Source organism: Peromyscus maniculatus, chromosome 3 (assembly GCF_049852395.1).
Source record: "Peromyscus maniculatus bairdii isolate BWxNUB_F1_BW_parent chromosome 3, HU_Pman_BW_mat_3.1, whole genome shotgun sequence".
NCBI classification, from domain to species: Eukaryota; Metazoa; Chordata; class Mammalia; order Rodentia; family Cricetidae; genus Peromyscus; species Peromyscus maniculatus.
In genome coordinates, this window is record NC_134854.1 from 162,538,071 (window position 1) to 162,548,016 (window position 9,946).

A 9,946-nucleotide genomic window follows, 5' to 3' on the forward strand; every position below is an offset into this window, starting at 1 on the left:
ACTCTAGAGTGAGCAATTCTAGGCAGCAGTTAGATGTAATGTCTCAGTCCAGGGACAGCAGAGGGAAGCTAGTCAAGGGCTCTTTCACAGAGCCAAATCTCCAGAGGAAGCTTCCAAGTTGATGTTCTGGTTGTCAGCAGAGACAGAAGGAAACTATACCCATATAGTGTGTGGTCCAGTGATGATCTCCACAGACAGTGAAAAAGCAAAAACCTTTTGAGTGGGAATCAGAAGAGATAATCAACATGGGGTGACAAAAACTATTAGATTATAGAAACCTCAGACACAGATTATAAAAAGTCTTACATAAAATCTTTTAAGGGGTGAGAGGGTTTCCACTGAGGGCAGTACTAGTCTAGATGGCTATGGTGGTTTGAAAGAAATGGCCCCCATATGGAGTGGCACTATTAAAAGGTGTGGCTTTGTTGGAGTAGATGTGGCCTTGTTGGAGGAAGTGTGTCATTATGAGGGTGGGCTTTGAAGTCTCCTATGCTTCTGCTATGCCCAGTATGGTACACAGTCTCCTTCTGCTGTGGATCAAGATGTAGAACTCTCAACTCCTTCAGCACCATGTCTGCCTGCATGCTGCCATGCTTCTTGCCAAGGCAATAATGGACTAAACCTCTGAAACTGTAAGCCAACTGGAATTAATTGTTTTCCTTTATAAGAGTTGCTGTGGTCATGGTGTCTCTTCACAGCAATAGAAACCCTTAGATGATGGCATGTTAGTGAACTACCAGCCTGTGGGCTACATTTGGTTCATAATCTGTGTTTATGTGACTTGTAAGTTAAGGACAAATTTTATGTCCTTAAATGACCTTTTAAAGATGTAAGATGAGTACTCTGTAGTCCAGGAAAATCACATTGATGTGCTTTGTCTCTGGAAGGTAAATAGATAAGTAGATGGGGACATGACAGGCCCTGGAATCGTCCTAATTTCCTTTGTTGTGTTTTGTTTTTCTTTCTCTCGTATAACCAGTTTTGCTGGAGAAACCAGGAACCCAAAAATAAGTTCAGCACAGAAAAAAAAAAAAAAAAAAGGAAGAAAGAAAACAAAAACTTCTTTGTTCTCCTTAACTAGAAGATCGGGGTGGGGCAACCTGGCCAGACAAGAAACTTAGAGACATTTGCCTCTCTTTTCTAGCTAAATACCAGAGAAATGGGGATGACCACTGCTATCAACAGAGCTGGAGTAAGATCCCAGCCTTACCCCTTCCCCAAAATAATTCTCCATGTAGTGGCATCACAGAACGAAAAACAGGAGTCAGAATTATCCAGCTGGCCTGCCACCCACAGCGGTGTCACGGGAAAAGCCTGAACTTCCATGTAGCACAGCAATAATACACTGCTCCTTTTTCTTCATAGGCAAGCCAACAAAACCCTTGGAGCATGAAGACCCTTAGCATCTCCCAGTATTACCAAGGCAGCGCCCACTGAAAGAACCACCAGGGAGTAGCATCCTCTCCCAGCACTAAGCAGGAGGCTCAACCCCAATCACCCAGCTACCAAGGAAGCCACAGATGAGACTGATTTCATCCTCCTGGCTGAGAGTGATAACCATCCACTCCTCTCCTGAAGGAGCAGCAGAGAAAGCCATCTCAAATGAGTTTAACAATGGATGCATGCCAAAAATTGGAATCTCCAAATGATCAAGGGAAGAGAAAAGGGGGCAATTCCAAAAGATTGCTTAATTGCCTGATTCTATTTCCATAATATTGTGTGGCAGAATTACAAAAGCAGAAAGCAGATAAGTGGTTATGAAAGCATGGAACGGGGTGTATAGACATGGCTGTTAAGGGAAAGGAGGAATTGGTGTGAGGAAAACATTCAGTGCCTTTCTCGTACAGGTGTGAGTAGCTGTCTGTGATACTGTACTATAGCTTTCAAAATGCTTCCTGCAAGAAAAAGTGGGTAGAGGGAACATAAATCTTCAGAGAAAGCTGGGTCCGGGACTGGAGATACAGCCAGTGGGTATAGTACTCACTCAGCATGTACAAAGCCCTGATCTCCAGCACTATTTTTTAAGGTGTTGAGGTCTGTGTGTGTAACCCAATACTTTCAGAGGTGGAAAAGGAGAATCAGAAGCCAGCCTCGGCCATGGCTACATAGCAATTTCCAGGACAGCCTGGTCAAAAAAAAAAAATGAAGTAAAGAAGAAAGACAGGAAGGAGGGAGGAAGGGAAGGGAAGGGAAGGGAAGGGAAGGGAAGGGAAGGGAAGGGAAGGGAAGGGAAGGGAAGGGAAGGGAAGGGAAGGGAAGGGAAGGGAAGGGAAGGGAAGAAAAATGCCCATCTATCTGTTTTTTGAGATGAGGTCTTACCCTGGAACTGAAGAACCTCCTCGTCTGCCTCCGGAGGGCTGTACTGGAGTACAGCTACTCTAATTCATTCCCTTACTCCTCGTGACTGTCCTTACATCTCAATGACAGAGTCAATACTTCATTGCCAGAGAGACTACATAGCTCTCCAAGTCACACAATTACTCTCTTAGCCTTTATTAAGAAGAAAATTGTTGACTCATATAAATCATATCAACAATGAATCCCAGAAAGATACATGTACACATGCATATACATACATACACACAAAAAAGAAAATGAAATGTGATACCCTCTCCCATTATTAAATGATGTTTTTGTCCAGAAGATATTTTTTATCTAGAATGAACAGTGGAAAAATCTGACCCATGGGGCCACAGCAATGGCTCAGCAGTTAAGAGGCCATAATTCTTCCAGAGGACAGAGTTGGTGTCCAGCACCCACATCTGGTGACTCACAACCAGTTCCAGAGCATCTGACACCCACCTTCATCCTCCACCATCACTGTACACACGGTGCACATATGGACACACATACACATAAATAAAATTCATTTTTCCCTTTTCTTTTTCAAGACAGGGTTTCTCTGTGTAACTGCCCTGGCTGTTCTGGATCTCACACTGTGGATCAGACTGGCCTCAAACTCACAGAGATCTGCCTGCCTCTGCCTCCCAAGTGCTGGGATTAAAGGTGTGCGCCACCATGCCCAGTTTAAAATTTTAAAAAGAAAAACTGATCCACTTCTATCATTTGTGAGCACAAAATTCCAACTAGAGTGAATTTACAAGAAAAGAAAAGGAGTGTTCCTTTTAAGGTCAGTATGAATGAGAATTCCTAGAAATCAAAAATTGATTGGCCAGTTGATGCTTCAGTGAAGGAAGGGGTTGGAATGTTGCAGTTCCATAAAATGTTAAAATTTATCTTGGGTAATCTCTAGCCTACTATGTAGCCAGTCTTTGCTCCCCTGTATGTGAAAATCTTCACAGTGACAGGCTTTTCAGTCATGCTGAGTAACCTTAGTATAGAAAGGGTGTGGGATTTGTGTCTCACAAATGTGCCACACCTCCCAGTGTAAATCCACTAAAGGTGCTACAGTCAGGAACAATTAACTACCAGCACGGTCAGGGAGTGCTATAAAGAAATCAAACTCATGTCACCAAGGTCACCATGCCTTTCCCCCCACACCGTGAGCATAATGATGGCTTAATCTATATATTTAAATATCCTCAGCCTTAATCTCACAGGCACATTCCAGAAAGGGAGAAGGAAGCAGAAAAAGAGCCAGCAGTGAGGGCACTTGGAGAGTGAAGGCTTTTCCCTAGTTCCCTGCTCACACCCACTTGCCCATCAGTCAGAACTGCATCAGGTGACTACCTTAGCTAAAAAGGGGGTATGTAGGGGCTGAGGCTAGAGCTCACTTATGTTCACACATTCTAGATAAAACCAGAGGTGGGTATACGTACCTGTAATCCCAGCACTTGGGAGGTAGAGGCTGAAGGATCAGGAGTTCAAGGTCAGTTTGAACATTACCTTTAGTAGTAGGAAAAACTGGGCCAAGGGGTAGACATGTGTGTAATTAGCAACCGTGGCTAAAGTGTGGCCTGACTGATCATGGTCTCAACGCTTTTGCAAGGAACCTAGAAGTTATCTACATTCTGAGGAGGGAAGTGTAAGAGTCAAAGTTAACCTGTAAACCCCACTTGCCCAAAGGCAAGATAACTTCCTGGAATGCTGGGAGCTGTAGTTCTTGGGAAATAACAAGCCACAGGTTTTCATTCTCCTAAACAAGTTTGTTTGCACCAGATGTGCTTGACCGGATGAGGGTAGGAGCTACATAGACAGGAAATATGTCAGGATGTATGTTTGCCCTGATTGGACCTCTTGAGAAATGCAGTGGATTATGGATTTTCCTTTTTTAGCATCTACAAAACATGACTCCCAGGCTATTCCTGGGAAACACAGGGGTGGACCTGGCCAGAGTCCATTTTCCTGGCCAGTATTTAATTAAAGCTTGCTTCAAATTTGGCTCAAAATTGTGGCACTGATTTTTCTCTGGAGAATCTGAGGATTAACAGAAGCGACCTGGTTTCTAATGGTTAGTTCTGCTCTGGGGTGCAGCCTCACCATCGTGGATACTCTCATCTGAAGATAGTCCACCTCACCAGACTTTGCTGTTCCTAGAATCCAAAGAAACTGAAAGTTCAACAATGACTTATTGTTATGCCTCCAGTTTTGAAGGGAGTTGAAATGTTAGATGGACAAACATTCCTTGAGTAACTTTATACTTAAATTATATAGAGCAAAGCAGAAGTCTGACCCAAAGAAAATAGACTCAAAAATCAGGCAGAGATCCATACTGCATTTGTAACCTATGAGCTCAAGTGAGATGTCAATTTTCTTGCTTTTAGAAAAATTAATGTCCAAGTACCTGTTATAAAATGGGAATATTTCCTTTTTATCTTATTGTTTGGGGTCTGGCATTTTCAGTGTGAATCAATGCTACTATATTTGAATTGATCTGATAATTTTTGATACCTAAAACTTAAATGTCTCACAAAACCCTGAAAATATTTTTGTGTTACTAAGGGTTACTGTTACTATGATGAAACGCCATGACCAATAGCAAGATGGGGAGAAGAGGGTTTATTCGGCTTACACTTCCATGACACTGTTCATCCTCAAAGGAAGTCAGGACAAGAACTCAAACAGGGCAGGAACCTGGAGGCAGGAGCTGATGCAGGCCATGGAGGGGAGCTACTTACTGCCTTGTCAGGTCTTACTCACCCTGCTTTCTTATAGAACCTAGTACTAGCCAAGAGGTGACACCACCCACAATGGGCTGGGCCGTCCCCCACCAATAACCTATTAAGAAAAGGTCCTATAGGCTTGCCTGCAGTGCAATCTTGTGGACGCATTTTCTTAAGGTTCCCACCACCACCAGTTGACTGAGTTTGTATCAAGTCAGCATAAAGCTATCCAGCACCATTTTCAACGGTAAAAAGGAGAAATTTACTAAAACTTAGCATCTATCTGTGTTAACTTGAGAAAATATTCCTGTATAGAACACTGTTAACCGAAACAACAGTAGTTACCAGGGTCTTGCTCTGGTTTCCATTTGTCCAGGCCTTGTAATCTCTGTCAAGAGAACTTAGAACAAACCATGTAGTGTTGAGGATGGGTAGAGTTTATTACAAGGTAAAGTGGACCATCATAAAGGACCAGCATGGCCAGAGGAACCACTGTGCCAACCTACTGTTTAGGCTGGCTTTCTATGAATTCAGACAGCTTTCCTGATGGGTGCTTTACTGCTCAAGTGACTGGCTGGCCCATTGGGACTAACTCAGTGGTATGGTGCAATGATATGCAAAGCATCCTTCTAGTTATCTTACGACCTCCAGAGCAGCTCTGACTAGCATGCCTCCTCCCAGGGCGAGATGACTCAGACATCCTTTATAAAATTTATTAAAAAAAAAAAACTATGTGCACAATACATATACAACCTTGTATTCATTTCTGTGTTAAAATTTATCAACCTAACATTGGAATTCCCAGCCACTCCTCCAGCTATATGACCGCAGTTCAGTAGCCAAGCAAGGGGCCTCACGTCTTACATAATCAGTGTGCTGTGTGACCACACAATCTGTGCATGCATGGTGTAGCTCTCTAAGCCCATATGTGCATGTGCAGGGGAATCCATAAAAAGCAGGACAAAGACCCCTCCCCTTTCTCTTCTTCTCCTCCTCCTCCCCTCTCTTCTGCTCTCTCTTCTCCTTCCTGCTTTCTCTGCATGTGTCTTCCACAGGCCTGGCTACACTCTCTTCTGTCCCTCCCTTCTAATAAAACTCTGCTCTGATAATGGGTCTTGTTGTGCTTCCTGACCTTTCTTGCAGAGTAACAGTGCTGCTTATTAAAACCAACACAAAATCTTTACTATTACCTACCTCTTTTTTGCTATTTTACATTCTAGATCATAAATTTCATTTTATTGATTTTTGACTTAGCATATAGAGTAATACAAAGTATGGAATATTAGTGTTATTATACCTTTTTTTGTTCTCAGTTATTCCTCTCCCTCACATATATATTTTTCTTTTTTTAGCTTTCTTTTTATTTATTCTTTGTGTCTTTTACATCATGCATCTCGATCCAATTCATTTCCCATCCCTGCATATCTGCCCTCTGCCCTTGCAGCCCCCACCCCCAGATAAAATTTGAGAGAAAAACGAAAAAAAAAAGGGAGGGGGATCTCGTCATGGAAGCTGTAGTGTGACACAGTGAGTCACGCAGTAAACCCTTTTGTCCACATATTTTTACTTGCAAGTGTTCATTGCAGAATCATTGGTCTGGTTGGAGGCCTCTGTTTCTGGTACACTATCAATGCTGGGCCCCCACTGGGACTCCTCTTGGTTATCTTGCTGTTGCCCTGTGTGGTGGAGATCCTGCAGCTTTGGGTCTGCAGGACCGTTCCCTTCGTGTGCTCCAGCAGGTCACAGATAGTGTGGAATTGGGGTTGGCTAACCCATAACCCTGGTTCTGGGTCTCCATAGTTGCAGGGTTGGTCAGCCCGCCTGCTCTCACTTGTCTTCACCACCAGGGGGAGCTCTCCCGCATTGCTCTGGCAAATTCACCCCTTGCAGCAGAGATGATCAGGGGCAGGGCCAGCTCCCGGATCTCATGTCCCATAGCTACACCTTCAGAGCCAGCTCTACTGTGTGCTCCAGGCACAGGGCCACTCTCCTGAGAGCTGCAATACTTTTATTTTTTAATATTTATTCATTTTTAGGTATATGGGTATTTTGCCTGCATGAATGTCTGTGCACCGCGGGCATTTGGTATGCATAGAGGTTCTCTAGCAGGTATTTTTAATAATTCTTTAAGAATTCTACACACATTTTGATCATATTCACCCCTTCCCCTGTATGGTCCCAGACCCACCCACCTCATTAATCCCATCAGAGCCCCCTATCTGCACCCAGGTGTGTGGCCACCTACTGGATCTTGTTAGACTTACCATGCACTGTACCCTTAAAGCTAACTTGACTGTTACAGCTATCAATTGCGGAAAATTCCTCCACTAGGGAGCAGTACTTCTTGTCCACCTTCCCTCTCCATGTTGTCATAGTCTCTGTGAGTTCCTGTGTGCAACTGCTCTGTTGGGTCCCTAAAACACAATTTCGGCACAGTCGTTCACTGTGTCTGCTTCTTAGGCCTTTCCCACTTCTCTTCACAATGATCCCCGAGCCTCAGGAGGGGATGGGTATGAGAATAATGCACTGCAGAGATGGCTCAGCTGAATCTGTGCTTGTCATGCAAGCGTGAGGACCTAAGTTTGGATCCCCAGACCCCCAAATTTGGGTGTGACAGTGCACCTCTGTAAACTCAGGGCTGAGGTCAGGGGAGACAGGCCGGTCCCTGGAGCTCAGTAGTTAGTCAGCTAAGCTGAACTGGTGAGTTCCTGATTCAGTGAGAGATCCTTCCTCAAAAATCAAAGTGGAAAGTGATCAAAGACGAGAGCAAGCATTGACGGACGGTCCTGTACACACATGTGCATGCACCTGTTAAGAAAACCGAGGAAGGTCTGGAGACATGGCTCAGTAGTTTAGAACACTGACTGCTCTTCAGAGGACCCAGAGTCTATTCCCAGCACCAACACCACAGCTCATGACCTTCTGTAACATCAGTCCCAGGAAGCAGATGCCCTATTCGGGCCTCTGCTGCCATTGCGTGCACATGGTACACATATATACATTCAGCAAAACATCCATATACATAAAATAGTAAATTTTTTAAAAAACTGAGTAATCCTCTTTAGCAGCACAGCAGCATATCTTTTTGAAATGATTTTTATTTTGTGTGTTTTTCCTGAATGTGTGTCTGCATATCATGTGTGTGCAGTGCCCACAAAGACCACATATGTATGTGTGTATATGTATGTATGTGTATATATACATATATAATACAATACTTATTGCTATTTCATTGTAAATTCAAAAAAGGATTTATTCTTGAACATCCCTTCACTGTTTTTCTGTTGTTCTTCTTTTGTTCTAGGTAGAGAATAATAGCAACTGATGAATGAATGCAGTTTGAATATTGGTTAATATTTCTATTTGTGTTGACAAGTAAAACAGAGGCGAAACATAAACCCTGTAGGCCAGAAAGATGTTTATCTGTGACTTGTCAAACTGAATGTTGATTTTCTAACATTGGAAGGATGTTTCTTTATTTTTTGAGCTTTTCACAATATATAACTTTTGTTCTGATATAACTTATGTTTTTATAGCTTTGTATTTAACAATAGCTGGGTTAGGATTAAGGAGCGTTTGATGCTGGTGGAGTTGGGATGAAATAAAGTGGGGTAGGTTTAAATTCAGAAGACCACAAGATGTCTTTGGACTACATAGAGACAACTCCTTACACTGTTTTTTTTTTTTTGTTTTGTTTTGTTTTGTTTTTTTTTTTGTTTTTCGAGACAGGGTTTCTCTGCGTAGTTTTGCGCCTTTCCTGGAGCTCACTTGGTAGCCCAGGCTGGCCTCGAACTCACAGCGATCCGCCTGTCTCTGCCTCCCGAGTGCTGGAATTAAAGGCGTGCGCCACCACCGCCCGGCTCCTTACACTGTTTTTAAGTTATTAAAGTTATTGACGAGGATCGACAGCTTAATGAGGAAAAGGAGTTGCAGAAAGCATATGTCTACGTGCTCAGAGAGGAAAAAAAGCAGCGGGCATCGGGAGCTAAGTGTTGATCAAAGCTGAAAGGATCAAACGTTCTCCGGTAAAACGATGGAGGTGAGAACTAAGCGGACTGAACACACTATTTCCTGCCAGGAGGCTGTCTAAACTAGAAACAGAAACTAGAATCGAACTGTGTACATTTAACTTGGTAGACAAAGAACAGTGAGTATTAGGAGAAGCAGTAAATATCTATAAACATACAGGCAAGTTTTCCTATTATACAGAAAAGGGCACCAATAACTAGCAGTATTACATGGCAGCAGCTGAGAAATACCTCAATATTACAATAAAACACCTAGCTAGATAAGCCATGAAACCACAAGATAAAAGCAAATAGAGAATACTACAGAGGAAAAACCTGAAAATAACTCAGCTTTTTTCTCAAAGCTACTCCTCGTACAAATGAACACTAAACAAAAAATTATATCAATGCTGAATTAAGAAATGCTTTGGGGGTGGGGGCGGGGGGATACCTGAAGTGTTCATTGATGAGGTGGCAAGCAACTCTATTTTACGGCACATTTTTACTGAATTGGGAATTGGAGGCTAACTTCTTACGGAACAATTCGATAATATTTGATTGTCACGAAGAATCAATGTTTCCTCAAAAGAAAATCTCCCATTGCTAGGTGAAGGTGGTCAATCGAGACGATTCAAGGAGCTTTGTATTCTTCACCTACAGAATGAGAAGAGAGGGTTGCTGGAAGGTCCCCAAGGCAGCTCCTACCGCAGAGAGTTTAAGATGTGGGTGTGGCAACAGAGACTTAAGGCTCGGGAAAGGCTGCGGCACAGCCAAGCTTTCATATGCAAAAGACGCGGTAAATACTCAAATGGATTGTGTGAAGCTTCCAGGCACCCGTAGTCCAGAGTCCATGGAACGGGCGCCGGAAGTGACTAT